Source organism: Diabrotica undecimpunctata, chromosome 9, assembly GCF_040954645.1.
Source record: "Diabrotica undecimpunctata isolate CICGRU chromosome 9, icDiaUnde3, whole genome shotgun sequence".
Lineage (NCBI taxonomy): Eukaryota > Metazoa > Arthropoda > Insecta > Coleoptera > Chrysomelidae > Diabrotica > Diabrotica undecimpunctata.
This window is the reverse complement of record NC_092811.1, coordinates 8,968,694-8,989,626: the sequence shown is the minus strand read 5'-3', so window position 1 is coordinate 8,989,626 and position 20,933 is coordinate 8,968,694. Positions and strand designations below refer to the sequence as shown.

The 20,933-nt window shown below is 33.0% G+C and overlaps 1 protein-coding gene across 2 annotated transcripts in view; it reads left to right on the top strand.

The window, feature by feature from the left end:
• The first annotated feature begins 10,164 nt into the window (after positions 1-10,164).
• Positions 10,165-20,933, top strand: part of SMC6 (Structural maintenance of chromosomes 6) — a 31,979-nt gene continuing 21,210 nt past the window's right edge. Inside the window, exon 1 of one of the 2 annotated variants that reach the window (XM_072542672.1) lies at positions 10,165-10,321. The gene's annotated coding sequence lies outside the window, so the exon portion shown is untranslated. Of the gene's footprint in view, positions 10,322-10,713; positions 10,927-20,933 lie in introns of those variants that run through there. The other variant, XM_072542673.1, reaches the window with a different exon arrangement.

The window sequence follows — 20,933 nt, the reverse complement described above, 5'->3', positions numbered from 1 at the left end:
AACCAAGCCACAGCAAAGCGTAGCCGGGTCAGCTAGTAAATTATAAAATTATGAGAAATATTATTTCAACAAATGTTGTAGACGAAGGAACACCTAATGCCAGACAAATAAATCCTGCTACACTACTCCTTTTTCCACTATCACTTGCACGCCTCCCGGACTATAAATTTTACGTTGGCAGGAAACCTTTCTCGAGGGCAGGTCGATACATAGTACGACAGCGTGTGCATTTGAAGGTTGTGTTACTCTAGGGTGCAGGATCAGGGTAATAACTGACATTTTCAAAACAAACTGCAAACAGACACTGTCTGTTCGTTGCTACCGGACTCCTCTGAGCTCGGCATAAATTACGTAAATAGTTTAGTACTTTAAACAAAAGAAAAAATATTAATTGTGTTCATTTGCACACCTTTACGTATTTACATATAAAAAGGAATTTAACGAGGCGAAGCTAGATTTTAATTTCTATATTTACTTTTATGTCGTAATACGTATTTTCAAAAAATTGACAAAAAAAAAATTATTAACGTGTATAACAAAAACAAAAGACAGCTTTTTTTAAATATTGAATAACTTCGAGTGATGAAACAAAATCAAAAGATTATTATTTATTACTAGAACCAAGACTTTAATACATATTATGCATATATCGCACCTCCGCTAAAAAAGAGTCACAATTCAAAACACGTTGTTTTGAGAAAAATGATGTTAAAGATTTTAGTTCAGTTGAACATTCACGCTATTTTATTGTAAGCTGGAATATACAGTGATGAGTGTCTTACCACCCGGCTTTTTAACGTAAGAGATAGAAAACACAGTTACCTTGTGAAATAAAAAGAGATGAAACTCGTAGAGGTGAGAAATAATCGGAGAAACCTATAATTTATATTACATTTCATTATCACTAGCGATAGTCTCACATCTTTAGACGTTAGCTTCGAGCTAAATCACCTCGGTCATAATTATTATGAGTAACGTCGAATGTGTGACGTATTTCCATTTTTTAATTTCGCATAAAGTAAAAACTGATTGACCACAATAAAGCAAAAATGTGAATAAAATAATTTAATTAATAGTGATTATTTAATCTAAAGTTTTAAATTATTAACCAAGAATAATTTCTACTATGATTTGAGGAGTTTCATTCACTCTTGAGACAGAATAATTATAAATCCTTCGTGGATTAGTGGTAAGAATTCGACATTGCGACACAGACATCACAGACGATTAGAGTTCAAAACCCACATGTAATTTTCTTTTTTTTTAATAATTTGAAATTATGCAAAGATCGCTTTGCTTTGAATCATTAAACATTTATGTCAGTCGTTACTAGTATTAGAAGTGTTTAAAGTTAAAACAAAAAATCTTATTGACAAAACAGTATCGTCGTACTTTCGAAAATAAAGTAAAAATTCTTCAAAATTAAAAGAACTTTTAAGGAATGTTTAAATAAGTAAAAATTCTACAAAAATAAAAAAATATTGTAAATAAACGTATTTACAATATGTTCAAATAAGCCTTCATTAGCAGCAGAACAATAACCCAAACTGGTCCCATAATAAAATAAAATAAAATGGGTTGATATATCCCCAAATAAAAAAATCACAAGGTGCAAGATCGCAAGCCAAAAAATATCTCCGTGGCCACTAATCAATCGATTAGGAAAAGTCGCACTGAGATATTCACTGACGATGCGAGAATTATGTGCAGGACAACCATCGTGTTGAAACCATATGGAATCGAAAGTTATTGGTAAATTACGAAGGGCTGGGACAATTTCATTTTGCAGAATTTCCAAGTATTTCCGCCCAGTCAACATACCGTCTATAAAAAATGGACCAATGACATGATTCCCTATTATGCCTCCCCAAACATTTACTTTTCGAAGACACTGGGTCGAGCGACATAAATCTGACGAGGATTTCCTCGAGACCAATACCTAGCATTGATTGAATTGTGACGGCCATGCAATGAAGACGTACATTCATCGGTGAACAAAACGTTCTCTAAAAAATGTTCATCTTGATGTGACATTTCCATTGCAGTTTGACAAAATTCTAAACGTCTATATTGATCCCCAGGGAATTGTTCGTTGGATTTATGAAGTTTATAGGGACGGTATCGATGTCTTTAAAAAATTTCACCTACTCTAAATCTTGGAATTCCATATTGTTCTCCGAGACGAGATGTTGATTGGGTAGGATTTTGCTCAATACTTGCACAAATCAAAGTGTCCCTTAGTTCCAAATCTGGATTTACCTCCCTTCGTCTGCGAACTCCTCTTGGAGCGAACACGGATCCATAAGTAAAAAAATTACGTATAATAGACTGAATTGTTGATCGTGATGGAGCCGGCCTATTTGGAAACATATTTACAAATTGTTGTCTAATCATGTTGTCTGATAATCCATTCACATGCCAGACAACAATTTGCACTTTTTCCTCGACCGTTAAAATCCTTTTCACGAATTGTTTTTTCAATAAAAAGTTTCTGTTTACCGTAAATAACACTTCTCGGTGTGTTATTATTTGATAACTTGAAGGCTTGATGATTTGGTTAGCTATAAAGCAGGTAGCTGTTCGCGCGCATCCATTCCAATGTCGTCAATTGTTTTGAAAATCATTACCTGTACAGAGGAATTGATATTAACACTGAGAATTTAGTGATGGACTTGACATTAAACAGTCTTCAATGGATTATTTTCCATTCACAACTTACCTGAAGACTGTAAAACTGGAATTGAATTTGAAATATTTTGTATTTCTATTTTATAACATTGGAATAAGAATAAATTGTAAATAATGAATCCGTAAAATAGTTTCGAAACACAATTCAGATAACTGCCTTAATCTGAACCTTCTATAAATGCAAGGTATAACAGACGCTGATAAAGATGTTAATAGAGACATGGGGAATCTAAAATTTGCATTCCACGACATGTCTCCTCAGCTAAGCAGAAATCGTTAGCGAATTGGTTTCTTGTACTCATACAGAGTAGATCCGAATAAAAATAAAATTAAAGACAGTCAAGATTCCTTTCACGCAAAAATAGTCTATGTATCTGTTGATACGTATTTCGCTTTAATAAAGCTCATCAGAACAGTTATTCATAGGCTTTCTCAACGTGAAAATTAATCTTTTCCTGTCTTTGTGAAGCAACGATAAAATGGCTTCAAAACGGACGCAATAGCGACATCTGATATTAAATCCGTAAAATAGTTTCGAAACACAATTCAGATAACTGCCTTAATCTGAACCTTCTATAAATGCAAGGTATAACAGACGCTGATAAAGATGTTAATAGAGACATGGGGAATCTAAAATTTGCATTCCACGACATGTCTCCTCAGCTAAGCAGAAATCGTTAGCGAATTGGTTTCTTGTACTCATACAGAGTAGATCCGAATAAAAATAAAATTAAAGACAGTCAAGATTTCCTTTCACGCAAAAATAGTCTATGTATCTGTTGATACGTATTTCGCTTTAATAAAGCTCATCAGAACAGTTATTCATAGGCTTTCTCAACGTGAAAATTAATCTTTTCCTGTCTTTGTGAAGCAACGATAAAATGGCTTCAAAACGGACGCAATAGCGACATCTGATATTAAATCCGTAAAATAGTTTCGAAACACAATTCAGATAACTGCGTTAATCTGAACCTTCTATAAATGCAAGGTATAACAGACGCTGATAAAGATGTTAATAGAGACATGGGGAATCTAAAATTTGCATTCCACGACATGTCTCCTCAGCTAAGCAGAAATCGTTAGCGAATTGGTTAGCGTTAAAAAAATAGAAACATGCCGATATTGTGACACTTTTTTAGAACAAGATATTATCATCTTAAAAATCACGTTGTTGGAGTATAATAAAACAAACACAAAGAAAAACAGAAAAAAACTGTTTTATTTATTGTTACAATAGATCAGTTACTGAGGGTTTTTATCACCGAATTCTTTATAACTGAATCGATTCATTTGAAATTGTGTATGTTGGGAAATAATTACTCAAGGAACAAAAGTTATATAGTGCTGATGTGCGCTTCCACCCTGGGGGTATTTGCCACCCCTTTTCGAGGTTGGAAATTTTTTCACTCAAAATAACCACGCTATTCGATAGAAGGACAAATTTCAAACAAAAAATGTACTGAACATTTTTTTCGCTAGATCAATACTTTTTGAGTTATTCGCTGTTGAAAAGTGTCATTTTTCGTTAAAAAAAAAACATGTTTTTCAAAGGTTTTTTAAGAATACCTTTGAAACTAAGAGTTTTATCAAAAAAGTGTAAAGACTAAAATTAAATCTCATGAAAAAACAAAAAGATTGTCTTTTTAATGAATATCTTTAGTTCAATATTAACTGAGTTATGGCTGTTCAAAGAAGGTTTGTTTTTGTTTTTGTCTTTCAATACGAGTGTTTAACGGTAAATAACGGAAAACGGGTACATTTTTCGACAAAAACTCATATAATATTTTTAAAAGAGCTTGAAAAGACCTTTAAAATGAGTGGTAGTAAAAGTCCTTTGCACCAACTGTACGTGAGATACGATCAAAAAAAAGATGGGTTTCTCAAATTTTTGTAAAAAAAACGCAATAAAACTAACGTCATGTTCACTAGCATTGAAATAAATTGTTTTCCTTATAGAATTCACTTTATTGTTGTGTTCTTTGTATGAGTCAAATGTTTAGCCACTTTAGAATACCCAGTTTTTGAAAAAAGTATTACATTTTTTTTGTAAATATTAAAAAAAAATCTTTTTTTTATAATAACTTCAAGACTATAAAAGATACGTAAAAGATGACACACTACAAAAAAATAGGTTTTTTTCAACAAAATTAATTTAAAAATAAATTAAAAAAAAATGAATTTTTTTGTAGCTTAAAAAATAACGGAGATATATTTGGTGGAAGTTGAACCATGAACCACTGGTCTCCGACCCTTTGACCCTTCACCCTTTAAACATGAAGGACTTTAAAATGTTTTAACATTCCTATACTTATAGCCCGTTAAATTACTTGTAAAATCGTTTTTTTATGCATGTTGTAGCATCAAAATTAACCGAGTTATTGTAAAAAAACCAATAGTACTTTTTAGAATAAATTTTGGAGCATGGAAAAATTTTATAATTTGGAGCATTGGAGCATTTCGATGGAACTAATAGACATTTAATATATACATACGCATCTATGTATCTCTCTCTGTCTCTCTCTCTCTCTCTCTCTTTCTCTGTATATATATATATATATATATATATATATATATATATATATATATATGTATATAGCTATATATTCAGGATTAAGCACTACGTGTAGACTGTTATAAAGTCACAGGTGACACTGTAGCTGCATGCTCAGCTAACATGTAAAAAACAAAAGTGTCACATCGTCATCTCGCGGTAAAAAGTTCAAATATAAGAGTGACGCTTTTATGGAAGAAAGTACGACTTATTTTAATACTTCTCTACTTTATGTCAAATAGAACAAGTTTTCAGTAGAGGAAAATTTAAAATTTATAATTTCATGGCAATTTGTTTTTATTTTTTACCCGCTCAAATTTTCTTAGATATTTATGAAATTTCGTATATTACTAAACAAAATGCTGCGTAAACTGATAGTTTACATTAATTATAGAAATTCTATGCTGAAAAGAGATTTTAGTAATATATCATGTTTTTGCAAATATCTTCATTCATTTTCATTACATAAAAAACACAATTCTCGGAAAAATAAGCACCTCAGTGTTATAGTGCGAACGCAGCATCCGCAAAAGGTAAATGTTTGGACCGGGATATTAGGCGACCATATTGTCGGTCCATTTTTTATCGATGAAATCTAAACGGACCCAAATATTTACAACTTTTACAGAATGAGATCATTCCGGCAGTTCGACGCCTTCCCGTTAATTTTCAGGAGGTTTATTTCCAACAGGATGGGTGTTCGGCTCACAACTTTAGAGCAACTATTAACTTCCTCAATCAAACGTTTCCTCATCGACTGATAAATACACGTAGTACAATTAAATGGCCCGCTAGATCCTGCGACTTAGCGCCTAACGATTTCTTTTGTTGGGGTTTTCTCAAAGAAAACATTTATAGGCATCAGTTTGAAAGGGCCAAAAATCTAGACGAATTAAGGGCAAAAATACTTCATTTCTTTGCAAGCATTACACCAGCTCTACTCCAAAATATGAGAAGAAATCTGTATGACAGATTTGGTTACTGTTTAGCACAAGGAGGTGGAATATTTAAGCCCTTAATTCATTAATCTGCTTTCCTAATTTTTATTTTTTGTTAGGTACATTTTACGAAGTTTGTAGGTTCTTAATTAGGTAGTATTTTTTATCTTTAAGTTTGGAAGAATTTTATTGTTTTTTTTTATTTAAAAGTACAAACGATTCTTATTCTGATTTTTTTCTTCTTTCTTGTCTTATTGTTATAAGCTTTGTCCATAAAATTTGTACAATTTTCATTGACAATAAAGCATATTACTTATTTAAGTAGTTACTTATTTATATGTATTGCTATTAGGGCTAAAAAATAACCAAAAAATTAGTTTTAGAGCATTATAAAAATTATACCTACCTACTCTAGAGATGGGATTGTAATAAATCTTAATTCCTGTGGTCAACAAAACAATGACGTTATCTGTATATGAAAAACAGTTTTTTAAAAACATTTTTGAAATTTAAAATATATTTCCTTTGACAGTAAATTTCGTGATGATAAGAAAAATTTGGATACACCCAGATGACATTAAAAATTTATTATAACAACACATTGCAATACCATTCGTCGCAGGAATGGTACGATTTTTTTTAATTCGTCAACTACACTATTTTTATGTATATTTATAGAAAACTCTTGTTCAAAAAAATGCACCATTAGATGTATCAAACGATCTTGTAGCATTGTTGATCGAAGTATCGATTTTATTATGCAAAGCTTAGAAAAAGTTCTCTCACAAGGCAACTTTTACCATTAGTTGGATGAAAAAAAGCCAAATACGGAAACACATCCCCGGGTGGAAATCTACACCTCTGGGGGGGGGGCAATGCTGTGAAGAGTTCGGAAGACAGTCAAAGCTCAATCAAAAATCAAAACGAAGAAAAGATAGAACATTCATATTATGTGCATCGTGGAATATATAAGCATGGAACAAAAAGGCGACGAAAGTGATCAAGAGTTTAGAGAAAGCAACATCGACATACTAGTAGCAACAGAAACCGAAAAGAAAGGAAATGAAACGGAAACAATGGAAGACCATATCCACTGCTGGAGCGGAGTTAATAAGGAATGTAGAGCAAAGGCAGGAGTGGGAATACTAATCAAAAATAAGTGGAAGAACAGGGTTAGAACATGGGAGCCAATCAACGAGAGGATAATTAAAATGCGTATAGACATATACGGTAAAGAGACAATAATACTCGGAGTATACGATTCTCCGAGAGTAGAAAAAGAAAATTTCACGGAACAACTTCACAACACCAAATAAAGCTACTCAAGAAGAACGTGGCGATAATTAAAACAAGAGACCGTAACGGCAGAACCATAAGGAAAAAAACGATAAAGTAGTGGGGAAATTTGCAGAGGATGAACAAAACGATAACGGAGAACGTCTGATTGAATTATACTAACTAAACAACCTAAAAATCACCAACAGATTCTTCAGATATAAAAATATTCATAAATATACATGGACGCAAGAAACACGAAAGCTAAAATCGATAATAGACTACGTAATAATAAAACAAGATACCACAATAAAATAAAAGATGTGAAAGTCAAAAAAGGGACAGAATGTGGAACTGACCATAAACTACTGACAGCAAAAATGAGCATAAATTGGAAACATAGCAAGACCCCCTCTACTGTAGAACCGTTGAACACTATAAGAGAATAACAATACAATATAGAACTACTCCAAGAACAATCAATAAGGGAACTATACAAACAACGTCTTGACCAAAAATTAATAGAATGCAGATACGGTAACATCGAAGAAATATACGAGAATATAAAGGCGAGTATAAAACAAGCAGCATTCGAAGCCCTTGGAGAGAAAGAACATATAACAAATAAAACAGCATTATTATGAAATAAATGAACCAACAAAAAGGATAATTGAAGAAAAAAATCAACTAGAGAAGTGAAAAAACAATTAACACAACAAAAGAATGAAGAATGGGAAAAAACCTTCTTAAATATTAAAACATGGACGTACATGAACTTCAGAGTCATGGAAAGTACTGAGAGGATTAAAACAAAAATCAAAAGAAAAAATTAAATTGGGAAAAATATAGCACAAAGAATGGAAGGACTATTACAAGGAACTGTTAACAGAACAAAGACAGCAATTCATTAGAAAAGAAAACAGGCGAAGACAAAGCAGATCCCCACAAAAAGAAATAGAAATAACAGATAGGGAAATGAGAACGGCCATAAAAGCAATCAACAATAAGAAAGCACCGTGACCTGTAGGCATCTCACCTGATAAAAGGCAAAATCGGGAAGGATCAGGCAGGCATCACGGCTGGAAGATCATATACACACTGGAACAACTGTTGGAGAAGAAAAAAGCAAAAAATAGAGATATACATTGGCATTTATGGATCTGAGAAAGGCGTATGAGTCCGCGCCAAGGTCAGAACTATGGGAGGCAATGTACAAATTAGAAATGCAGACGGAACTCATAGAAGCTTCAAAAGCTCGGTATAAAGAAAATAAAGTGCCCATTAACATAAGAACAAGAATCTTAGGAGACTTTACCACAGCAATAGGGCTCTTGAAGGGTTGTTCCCCATCTCCAACCCTAATCAAAATATACTTAGAGAAAGCCTTGACTACATGGAAAAGAAAATGCGAAGGCATGAGAGTACCGGTACGAAACGAGTACTTATATACGTTAAGCTTTGCAGACGATCAAGAAGTGATTGCACAAGATCAAGAAGACCTCAGTTACATGATAAAGAAACTACAAGAAGAATATACCAAGGCTGGCCTAGACATTAACCTCACGAAAACAGAGTACCTATCTACAAGTGAAGAAGACATAGAAGATCTACAGATTGACGAAAACGTTAACAATCAAAGGAAAGGATAAATTCAATTACTTGTGGTTTATAATCACGAAAAAGGCAAAAACAGAGGAAGAAATTACACAAAAATTAGGACAAACAAGAACAGCAATCCGACAACTTAACTCAATGTGGTGGGATAGACACCTAAATATGAAAACAAAAACGCAGATTTATAAAACATTAGTGCAAAGTATTATGACATATGGGATTATTGAAAAATTGATTATAAACAGGAAAAATAGCAATAATGTAGTAGTAGCAATAATGGAGAAGTAATGACGAAATAAAGCAAAGAAGAAAGAGACTTACTAACATAATATAGAACAAAAAAGACTAAAGTGGTATGGACATGTAAGAAGAAAGTAGTAAGTACCTAGCACACAGTAGAAGTGAATAAGATTCGCGTGACTCAGATGGCTATGGAGCGCCAGATGTTGGGTGTCTCTCTGAGAGACCGAATCCTAAACGAGGAAATACGTCGTAGAGCAAAAACAACAGACGTCATCGAAAAAATCTCGCCGTTAAATGGAATTGGGCAAGACACTTCGCCAGATTATGAGACAACAGATGGACAAAACGTATTTTAAAGTGGAGACCAAGGCAAGAAGCAATACGGAGGCGTAATGCTCTGTTTCTATAATAGTAAGGTTATCCATTTCTTCACATTTTTCGTCATTCATTTCATCAAGCCATTGTCATTGCTGCAATAAACATTCATTCGATCTTCCTTTTTAACTGTCAAAGATTTACCACCTTTCATTTTTGTCTCCCAAAACCCTAGTTTTTTCTTTAGGAGGAAAACAACTTTGTAGTCCATTGTAACTAAAATTCTAACAATAGTAATGGTGGTTGCCGAGTTGTTAGGAGTTAGTATAATCTACATAATACTTTTTATTTTATACATATTAGAGTTTATTGCCGTTCAATTTAAACAAGTTATTAATTGGAACCGGCCCTTTGTGTTCTTATATATCTCATAGGAGATCTTCTTAGGAATTATAGAAATATTATTATACTGTCAAAATCTGTTATCAGTGGCTGTAGATCATAGTGTATCAACCAAACATAACGTTTTTAAGAATTTTGTGATCTGTGATCTATGACATGGTGATTTCATGCATTTAAAATGTTATTAAAAAATGTATACAAATATATTATAATTTTATACAAATAACTATTCTGTTTATCAGAAAAACTATTAGGAAGTGTTATTGTTTTTTCAATGATATATACTATATAACAGGTAATGCTTGGTTTTACTATAATAGTTGTTATTATGCCTAAAGTTTGTATCCTTGTGTAGTCACACTTTCCGGTGTTTAGGAAGAGCATTTTTGTGTTTTATCTTTTGTCGGATTTTACATGTTATTTACTGAGTATACTGAGTCATCGTATTATCTAATATCCTAGTTTACAAATATATATTATGTCCAACAATATTGATTCAGGTTATGTTATTTGCAATAATTATTAATTTAGTTAGTCTTGAATAATAGCATGTGTCAGGCTTCTCTGAAAGCTTTAATAACTAATAATTACAATATAGTTGTCAAATCATTGTATTATTTTATCAGTTTCCAATTAATTTTCTAATATCTGCTATGAACAAAAACACTATTAAGTACTCAAAACCACAGATAAAAATTGCATTATCTCTGATTGAGTGAGTCTGTGAGTCACAGTTATGTTAGAAATATCTTTTATTGCATCTGTGCACAGTTTTTTAGTCATTTATGTAAACTTTTCGCTATGATACAACTATAGATAAACTAGGGTTTCAGTTTCTAATAAAATCACTATTGTGGAAGATAATATTATTTCAAAAAAGGTTAAAGTTTAGGAACTGAAGTAAGTAAAGTTCATTTACTAGATACTTTTACATTTTCATGCCTTTTGGTAAACTGCTAAATCATTTATTTGCCTGCTTATTGCTGTATGTGCTTCTATCATGTATTTTATGGTTTACTAATTTCTCTTTTTTACAATGTAAACATTTGGAATTTAATTTTTATAATAAGAATACTTATCTCTCTCTTCAGTCCTGACCACACATAGTATAGTGGTCATTGTGATATCATGTATTGTCCATCTCTATGTCTAGTCATTTATTTTAACTCATGCATAGGTCTTTTGTATATTCCTGTAATTTCATTGATCCATCTTGAAGATCTTCAGCATTCTAACTTTGCTTGGATAATAAGTCTTTCCATGTTTTCTGTTCTGCTCTTATAACATATCCAAAGTATTTTAACTGTTGGGGATGAACTTTTCTGGAGAGCTGTTCATTGAAACTTAAATTATTTGTCCTGTGGCCAGTACAAGGAATTGGTAACATTCTTCTCCAACATAATATTTCAGTGGTGTCCATCTTTCACATGCTGATTCACATCCATGGGTAAAAGTTGTGTGTAATGTACAAGAACATTTATAAAGATCATAAATATTTTCATAAGTTTCTGTAAACATTTATCTATTAATGCATTTATCAGTGCCAACCCATCCAGAATAGAATTATTACAAAATTCAATCCATTTATTCACTCTTACACTACCAGAGGAAACATTATATCACAAGAGATTCCTCAAGTAATTCTTAAATTGATCTATTTTGGAATCAAAAAAGTAAATTTGGTTTCTTAAACTATTTTGTTTAATGTAAAGCAAGAAGGGGGTTCCGTTCCATCATTATGTGCACCATAAAAAGATACAGAGAAGATAAGTTTTTTAGCACTTATTTTTCATCTTGTATTAGCTACCTTTACCAGCATAACCTACTTGGATTGATATAACTTCAGTTGTTTTTAAAAAATATGTATATTAACACTTTCTGTAACATACTTCCTTGTTTCCTTGAGCCCCTCAAGGTCCATTATCAGTGTATTTGCATGTGTAAATGAGTTGGTGTGATGTTAAAGTTTTTTTTTTACAGATACCATGCATAGCAATACCCCTTTGTACCCTGTGATACAGCCCTGTGATGGTATACAGCCTGCAGGAATTTTATTTTCCTTGTGAATTTAAAAACAACTTATCATCACACACCTTTCCTGATTTTGTTATATGCAGCTTTCTAGAATTTTCGAATCATTTGCAATATTTTGCTTATGATTATCATTATTTCTAGTTTACTTCCATGCTTTAGGCTTGTTGACAGGGCCAATAAAATTTGATCTACTGTCTGAAGGGGGTCCAAATTTTGTGTTTAAAGAACTAGTTTATGATCAACTTTTTATAGGGTTAAAAACAATGCATTTTATTCCCATTGCCATTCATATTGTAATCGGGATTCCTATCAACTCTCCAGAATCACTGCAATTGAAATTTCAAACCTGTTACCAAGTTTTTGTGCCATACTTCCTCGATAACAAAGCACATAAACAAATGCAATGAAAATAATTCACTTGAAAAATTCATAATAGACTGAATTGTGCAGAAGACTTAGCCTCAAAATTAACATTTCACCTTGTCTGAAGTGCAATTTTTATCAATGTTTTATAAATTTTGATTGGTTATTAACCCAATCAAAACTTGTCGCGCCCACCCTCTACAGGGTGTTTCAAGAAAAGGTGTCTCTAGGATATGTAAAACACTGATAAATAATTGGGGTTCTGTTTGGTAAAAAGTTCTAGTCTTCTTCAAGTATTTGGCGGATATTTAAAGAGCAGCAGCTAGGTACATCCTTATCATTACAGACAAGTACATTCTCTTTACGGACAAGATCACCTATACGCGACAAGAGATGTTTAACTCCCATAATACACACTACTGGTTTGATGAGAATCTACGAGTCAAAAGGGTATACATTACCAACACACATTTAAAGTTCATGTTTTAGGTAACTAGTTAATAGGTTATCATATTCTAGCTGAAAATTTAGGTATCGTAATTGGTTCAATAACCATTGTCTGAATCGATGGATTAGTAGAAGTATAGAAGCTCCGATTCTTTGGCCTCCTCGATCATGCGATTTTAATCCTTTGGACTACACAGTTTGGTCGTATATTAGGAAGAAGTCTATGTTACAAAGATAAATTCACGTCAAGAGTTGGAAGACAGAATTCAACGACACTTTAATGACATTATAGCTGATCTCCAATTGTTTAGAAGATTAATGGATTCTTTAGAAAAAAGGATAGACTTGTGTATTTGTGAAAATGGAAGACATTTTGAACACTTACTCTAATTGAATTTTACTTTATGTTCTTAGCCTTTATTTTAGCCAACCAACTACAAAGGATGCCAATTCTATCATAACTTACTCAAGCCAAACAATGCCAACAATCGTTAAATATTCAACAAAACGCTAACAATACAACAACTAGACCTACAATGCGTACAGCAACATCAGTGCCTCTAACCCATTACCCAAAACAATCACAAGGCAGCTATGCTAATGCAGTAAGAAATGGTACTGAACAACAATCAAACATTAATGACATGATGAACAAATTCTTAGAGGAATTCAAAAACATGTTCCAACAATTACTACAACAAAACAGCATGGTCCTAAACATGCTGACAACGCTTATATTTAAAGTTCAATAGCTTCATTAAAATAGTAGAGTGGAATGCCAATGGACTTCCAAAGCACAAAAATGAAGTCGAGTTATTTCTACTACACAACGAAATTGACATTCTGTTAATAAGTGAAAGCCATTTCACAAGTCAAACTTACTTAAAGATATCTCTATATTAAGTCTAATACATGAAAACAACTACAACTTTTTGTCAACAGGCTCTCCTACATACTGGCCAACGGATCCAAATAAATCGCCTCATCTGCTGGATCTATTTATCACTCAAGACATCTCTCCTGGTTACATGGAGGTCATGCCGAACTATGATCTCTCATCTGACCACTCCCCAATTATAGCAACCATCAGCAGCTTTATAGCCTACAAAACGGCCACACCAAGGCTACACACTGGGAGAACTAACTGGGAAAAATACCGCAGCATATTAGAAGAAGATATTAGTCTACAAGTAAGCCTCAAAACAACAAGAGAGATAGACGAAACATTAACGGCTTTAAACAAGACTCTTATAGAGGCCTTACAAAATGCTACACCTGCGAACAATACAGATAGCAAAGCCCAATCATTCCAGCTGAAATTAAAAAGTTGGTAGCTCAAAAAAGGAAAGTTAGGACCAAATGGCACCAAATCCATGCCTCAATAGACAAGACTACATTAAACAGGCTAAGCAATCAACTAAAATCCAAACTTAAAGAGGCACAAGAACTGTCATTTACAAACTACATAACAAATCTAAACCGGTACGATAACTCAATATGGAAACCGATCAAAAACTCCAAAAAGCCCAAGACTCTGGTACCTCCAATTAGAAACGAACAGGGACCAACACTACAGTGGGCCAGAAGTGATGAAGAAAAAACAACGCTATTTGCCGAGCACCTAGCTCAAGTATTTACTCTCAACAACGACGCTCCAGATATTGAAATTGAAAGGGACATATATAACATTCCAGAGAACATACTAGTAATCAGACCACTAACCAAAAATGAAGTTCAACAAGAAATCCAATATTTAAACATTAGAAAAGCTCCAGGGCTGGACAAAATAACACCCAAGATGATGAAGGAACTACCAGATAAAGGAATCATACTGATTACTCTCATCTTTAATGCTATTCTACGATTAAACTACTGGCCAAAGCTCTTTAAAACCGCTAAATTAATACTAATCCCAAAAGCAGGAAAAAATCCAAACGAGGTTTCATCATATAGGCTAATAAGCCTACTACCAGTCGTATCCAAAATACTTGAAAGGTTACTGTTACAAAAAATTAACTCAGACCCCAATACGGAGGAATGGATACCCAACCACCAATTTGGCTTTCGAAAAAAACACTGGACAATACAGCAGGTTCATAGAATAGTACACACCATAAATTCTGCAATGGAAAGCAAACACTACTGCACAGCTGCTTTTCTAGATGTTAGTCAAGCCTTTGATAAAGTTTGGCACACAGGCCTGATTTTCAAAATCAAGAAATATTTACCCATCACGTACCTGAAATCCTATCTGAGTGGGAGAGAATTCCGAACAAGAGTCAATGAAAGTAATTCCAATAATTTTCCTATAAAATCTGGTGTTCCACAGGACAGCGTTCTTGGACCAATATTATATGTGCTATACACAGCAGATCTACCCTCCACTAATGAAACCATCACTGACACGTTTGCAGATGATGCTGTCATGCTTGCAGATGACCAAAATCCAATTATAGCATATAACATTCTACAGGTGCAACTGAATGGAATCGAGACATGGTCTTACAAGTGGAGAATTAAAATGAATGAAACAAAATCAGAGACCCGTGTCCCCCAGTTTCCTGTCTGGTCAAAAAACCTATCTGGACGTATGGAATCCAACTCTGGGGATGTGCGAGAAAGTCAAACACAGCCATAATTCAAAGATGCCAATCAAAAATACTCCGAACGATAGCTGATGCACCTTGGTATGTGTCAAACCTAACACTTCATGACGACCTAAGAATCCCGTTCGTACATGATGTAATCACCAAATACAGCACGAAGCACCATGATGCCCTGCAATCACATAGTAACCTCTTACTCCAACTTCTGCTAGAACACCGAGCCAATAGGAGACTCCAAAGGAACTGGCCAGTTGACCTGAAAAACGGTTAAAGTGGTCTTGTCACTGGAGAAGACCTCACCACGCCAATAGGAGCCCCTTGCTGCGCAGCCAGCAAATTAGCTTATAGAACTTTATTTGTGTTTTGATTGCTAAAGATTGTGTCATAATAAAAAAAAATATATTATTATATTTGGGTATCACATGCAGCAACTTAAACTTATTAGTTCAAGTTCGTAAGGTTTTATTATGTAATTTGCAGTTTAGTTAAATTTTGCCATTTATTGTATGTTTTATTATCTTTTATTTTGTGATATTGACGATTTATATAGTTTTAGTAAATTTTAAATTGTTATTGTAATTTTTTTACTTTTTCTAAGCTTTGTCCATAAAATTGTACAATTTTCAGTGACAATAAAGCATTACTAAGAGTACCTTTTTGGTGTAAAATAGTATGATGTTTAAGTTCACTTGGAAATTTGATTAATAATTCTACCCTTAAAAAGTTATGTTGAATAATACTTGGTACGAACCTTCTAACTAGCGCTCTCTATGGGAGTCAGATACAAAAACAAATTCATGGGACGTATCAGCTTCCAAAACATATTCGTATAAAATTGTATTACAATGTTGCTAGTAGTTTCGGCAAAATTGTATAATATGTGTAACATTTTTTGTCAACTGCCTTTATCTTGAAAAGGAATGGCGTTACAAAAAAATTTTTACTAAGCAAACCCCAATTGTTTTTCAGTTTTTTACCTATCCTATACAGCGTTCCACGTTAAGAAAATAACATTAGGCTTATGGAGATCAGTGTTGCCAAAACTCTTAGGCATGCGGTTTATTAGATTGTCGATATATGATTCATTCTAATCAGAGTCGTATTCAGCACTGTGTACTTGTAGTTAATTAATTTCACTAATAAAAGGATATGTATAGTTGAATACAAAATAATGCATTATCAATACCTGTTTCTTTAATAGACAGATATAGGTATGCATTTATTATAGGTCTAATAAAAATAGTTATATTTTACTATTGTTTAACATTACATATTGATTAACGCTTTAAATAAGTATAACTAAAAAAACAAGTGCAGCTTTAATTTTATTTTCATGTAAGTAATAACAACAATTACATACATAAAAATTTTTCCTTGTATACAGGGTAAATCACCACTAATGGAACAAAAGATTACAGCGAAAGAGTAAAAAAATTAAATTACTAGTTTGTAAGTTGATAAAAGCTACATTTTGAAATTATTTTGAAATATACAGGGTATCCCAATTACAGGGTTGTTACTCCATCTTTTACGCGGTCGGCCGATACTTTTTTTACCGATTAATGATTTATCTCTTGCTATTTTGACCACACGTGCCTCCCCCATTCGGCTTATGTGGTTATTCCAGTCTTTTTTCTATTTAGTGTCCATTCATTTATACACTATACGTTATATATATATATATATATATATATATATATATATATATATAAAAAAGGGGGGTTGAGGTTAATTGGGTATACAGCTGATTAAAAGCCAAGTGTACTCTGTTTAACAATTCATTATATTTCGCCAATTTTCATTGGCATCATCAGATGAGAGCTACAATTATTTAAAACATGGTAAAATACAATTTAATAATAGTTTGTTGTTTATATACTTACTTAATTGAGGTTAATGGCAGTGTGATTGTGTGATTTATTTAAGTAAGTATATAAACAACAAACTATTATTAAATTGTATTTTACCATATTTTACCATGAGTACACTTGGCTTTTAATCAGCTGTATACCCAATTAACCTCAACCCCCCTTTTTCATCTACCAGTTCAGCTGTTATTTTAGAGGATATATATATATATATATATATATATATATATATATATATATATCTAAAGTAAAGTATTCAACTAGTGAATTCAGAGGTTTAATTGGTCATTCAGGTTCGCAAATAAAAAAAGAAGTCAACTACTTCATAAGTTTATCGAAGACGTTTCGCTTTATATATCTAAAGCTTCATCAGTTCTCTAAAATATAAACAGATGACATAGAGTTTATAAGAAATACAGATGTTAATAGTTCATAACTTACAACTAATATGTAGTATATTATTGATGTTATTATATATCTACTGTAAACTTTACTCATTATTTAAAACTAACTTAACAAAAAAAAACAAAAAACACAAACTCTGCAAAAAATGATGTTCATATTCATAGATACGAAGATTAAAAAAAATTTAAACGAACATTTATCTTTATTTAGAGATGGTTCTCCAATGAAAATAAACAAAGCACTGATTTATTTCAATCGACGCGATACCGAAATTTATATATATATATATATATATATATATATATATATATATATATATATATATATATATATATATATTAAACCTAGAGCTAAGATTAATACTATGATAAAAATTAATATTAAACTCACCAGTCTTCCGGGTTGAACCGCGTCGATATCCATTGGGCCGAGCTTTCGACATCCTCTCTGATGTCTTCTTCAGGGCTTCCGAGGTTTCAGTCTCCTGAGTCCCCAGACACTACTACACTTATCACTAGTCACTTCACTATAAGACTTTTCGGATTTGGCACTTTGTGTCCGTCGATTTGCACACTATCACATAATTCACTCACTGCATATTAACATCATCCTCATCTTCTCTATCATCGCTATCACTTTCATTACTGTCACTGTCAACCGTCACATTTATTACCACAGGATCAATATCGTCCATCAACCCATCAATAACCCAAAATTTTTGCTCTTCCTTAATAGCAAGTTTACAATAGTTTTTCCAGTTTTCCACTGTAACTACACCAAATGCATTTCTTATTAATTGTTCCATAGCGGCGACCTTAAACTCTGTGTTGTGTGAGGCAATATGTCTTTTGACTTAACTCCATACCATTTCAATTGGATTTAACTCACAATGGTATGGAGGTAGTCTCAGAATGGCAACATTTTTCTCTTTGCACATCTCGTCGATTTTATATTTTATGTATTTTTCTTTGTATGTGTTTACGACTTCCATGAGCTCTGATTTTAAATAATCTTCTTCAAAAAAGACATCTTTCTCCAGCAACCACGTCTTAATTTGATCTTTATTGAAGGCTTGTGTCGGAATCGCTTCTTCTCTCCTCGAATGGTACGAAGCGTTGTCCATCACCACAACACTTTTCTCTGGAAGATTAGGAAGCAGCTTTTCCTTAAACCATTGTTCAAATATAGGACCATCCATCTCATCATGATAGTCCGCTGAGTTTTTTTTAGCTAAAAACCAAAAAGTAGCATCTTCTACAAAGCCCAATTCGCTACCTGCATGCACTATAACAAATCGGGGGCCTCGTTGTGTCGGCTGTTTTAGGCCTGTTGACAACCCCTTAACAAACGCATCCCTGGTTGAAGTCACTGAGAGGTCCTTCCATTCTTTGGAAACACTATGTCCAACATTCACCCAAGTTTCGTCCAAATAAACGATGGTGTATCCTTGAGAACGAAATTTTTTTATTTCACGCAAATACTGATGCCTCCATTTTAGAATATCGGGCCGTTCAATCATGCTTGACTTTACTCCTCGTTTGCAAAAAACAAAGTTCATTTCATGGAGTATTCTCCACATTGTTGTGCGTGACATGTTTGCTAAATCTTTGTCATTTTTAACCAGTGCAAAAACTTTGTTCAATGTCGGCGGTAAATTTTTAAAGAAAAAACTATGCACGATGGCACGTAGTCGCGTATGAACTACTGCATCGTAAGTGAACTTTCTGTTGTTCACTCTACTTTTGGTACGTTTTCTTGTTTTTTTTTATGGGCATTAGTCCTCCTTCCGCAGCTTCTTTGCGGATTTTAAAAATAGTACTAAAACTTACTCCTGTCATAGCACTTACTTTATGGGTTAAACTTCTAACACTTTCACCACTTCTTAAGTGTAGATGATAATTAAATACATTTAAAACAATTCGTTTTGCACGGATGTCCAAGATATTCCCTTGGCTTAATTTTTGAATTTCCATTTTCAATTAACATTTATCTGTAAAGTCAGAATACCAACTGAAGAACCACAAAGCCTTATTATTATTATTTAGTCTCAGAGAACGACATAAAATCGCTGACATACGCACACCGTATTATTTTAAGTTGCAATTAGTAATTAGATATATGCGTTCCAAGCGGTCCGTTTATTTGCTTTTAAATATTTAATAGCCGACAAAGTGTAACATTTAACTGTAAAGTCAGAATAACAACTGAAGAACCACAAAGCCTTATTATCATTATTTAGTCTCAGAGAACGACATAAAATCGCTGACATACGCACACCGTATTATTTTAAGTTGCAATTAGTAATTAGATATATGCGTTCCAAGCGGTTCGTTTATTGCTTTAAAATCTTTAATAGCCGACAAAGTGTAACATTTAACTGTAAAGTCAGAATAACAACTGAAGAACCACAAAGCCTTATTATCATTATTTAGTCTCAGAGAACGACATAAAATCGCTGACATACGCACACCGTATTATTTTAAGTTGCAATTAGTAATTAGATATATGCGTTCCAAGCGGTTCGTTTATTGCTTTAAAATCTTTAATAGCCGACAAAGTGTAACATTTAACTGTAAAGTCAGAATAACAACTGAAGAACCACAAAGCCTTATTATCATTATTTATTCTCAGAGAACGACATAAAATCGCTGACATACGCACACCGTATTATTTTAAGTTGCAATTAGTAATTAGATATATGCGTTCCAAGCGGTTCGTTTATTGCTTTAAAATCTTTAATAGCCGACAAAGTGTAACATTTAACTGTAAAGTCAGAATAACAACTGAAGAACCACAAAGCCTTATTATCATTATTTAGTCTCAGAGAACGACATAAAATCGCTGACATACGCACACCGTATTATTTTAAGTTGCAATTAGTAATTAGATATATGCGTTCCAAGCGGTTCGTTTATTGCTTTAAAATCTTTAATAGCCGACAAAGTGTAACATTTAACTGTAAAGTCAGAATAACAACTGAAGAACCACAAAGCCTTATTATCATTATTTAGTCTCAGAGAACGACATAAAATCGCTGACATACGCACACCGTATTATTTTAAGTTGCAATTAGTAATTAGATATATGCGTTCCAAGCGGTTCGTTTATTTGCTTTTAAATATTTAATAGCCGACAAAGTGTAACATTTAACTGTAAAGTCAGAATAACAACTGAAGAACCACAA